Consider the following 1,635-nt stretch of genomic DNA (forward strand, 5'->3'; position numbering starts at 1 on the left):
AAATACACAGACGGCAAAAAATCGCAACACCAAAAAATTGTTAATGTAGAGTAATGAAATTTTGGGAACACATTTCTCTAGGTAACATATTTAAATGATAAACATTACAAAACCACAGGTCAATGAAAGGGCGCGATTTTATTTATCGTGGCAGAAGCAAACTAAAAACGATATTAGATACATTACTACATACGTACATACATTATGGTTTATAAATTAAACTAGTCAAGAATGAAATAAATGATTAGACACAGATTGTGTCGTCAAACATAAGATAATTTTAATCTATACAGTGGATGACCAAAAATTTGCAACGTCCAGTGCACTTTGTGTAGCGTTTACGAGGTCCTCCATGGTGCACACAGTTGGAGGTAATGTGCATTGTAGTAGATATGTTGATGTCTGCACGGCAGTTCCGCAGTCACACTGGAGAGAGTCCACCTGGAAGCCCCACCTCTCCAGGTTACTCTTGGATCTTGTGGCAGAAGAACGCAGGCGGTTGAGTGATTTCCATGTGGACCATTTCTCTGTGTGGCCTGGGGGAAGAACTTCTTGCGGGATCAGCCACTCCTCCAGATGCTGGCATCTGACCTGCCATCTCTTCTCCCGGTGTTGATGTGGAGTGTTCAAATAGTTCAAATGGCTCTGAGCACTATGGGACTCAACTGCTGTGGTCATAAGTCCCCTAGAACTTAGAACTACTTAAACCTAACTAACCTAAGAACATCACACACATCCATGCCCGAGGCAGGATTCGAACCTGCGACCATAGCGGTCGTGCGATTCCAGACTGTAGCGCCTTTAACCGCTCGGCCACTCAGGCCGGCCGATGTGGAGTGTCAGCGAGTGGTCCTGTACTGTGAAGGAAGCTCTTTCTAGACACAAGTCTTTGCTGTGCCGGTTGGTGGCCATGTAGTGGGTGGGCTTCGGATGTTAATGCCTTCCTCATTTCACTCCGTGCTGCTGTATCTCTTCGGATGTCCGGGGGGGCTATGCCGGATAAGCAGTACAGTTTTTTCACAGGTGTGGCTCTTAGACAACCCGTAGTGATACGACATGTCTCATTCAGAGCAACATCAGCTTTCTTTGTATGTGTAGATCTGCACCATACTGGGCAAGCGTACTCAGCTGCAGAGTAGCAGAGGGCTAATGCGGATGTGCGCACTGTGTCTGGCTGTGCTCCCCATGTTTTTCAGTCAGCTTCCTAACCACACTGTTCCTGGCAGCCACTTTTTGCTTTGTTTTTAAGCAGTGTTCCTTATATGTAAGAGCACGGTCCAGAGTGACTCCGAGGTATTTTGGAGTCTTGCAGTGTTCTAAAGAGGTTCCTTCCCAATCTATCTGCAAGGTTCTACTAGCCACTACAAATGTGAAATGCTGGTACATTAATAGCTGATGTAACTGCCAGAATATTGAATGCAAAGGTGCGGGTGCTGGATGTCAGTTCGTGGGATGGAGTTCTAAGCCTGTTGCACTTGCTGTTGTGGATGACACTGTAGGTGTCGTCCTATGATGTTCCATATTTGCTCGAATGGAGAGAGATCTGGCAGTCGAGAAGGCCAAGGCAACATGTCGAGACTCTGTACAGCACATTGGGTTACAACAGCGGTATGTGGCTGATCGTTATCCTGTTGG

At 46.2% G+C, this 1,635-nt stretch overlaps 1 non-coding gene across 1 annotated transcript; it reads right to left on the reverse strand.

Annotated features, from left to right (window-relative positions):
* Positions 1-739: 739 nt before the first annotated feature.
* Positions 740-823, reverse strand: Trnas-gga. Its single transcript is given in 2 exon segments — positions 740-774; positions 784-823. It is a non-coding gene; the product is annotated as a tRNA-Ser (tRNA).
* Between the last annotated feature and the right edge of the window lie 812 nt (positions 824-1,635).

The sequence above is a fragment of the Schistocerca piceifrons genome, chromosome 6, assembly GCF_021461385.2.
Source record: "Schistocerca piceifrons isolate TAMUIC-IGC-003096 chromosome 6, iqSchPice1.1, whole genome shotgun sequence".
Classification (NCBI taxonomy): domain Eukaryota; kingdom Metazoa; phylum Arthropoda; class Insecta; order Orthoptera; family Acrididae; genus Schistocerca; species Schistocerca piceifrons.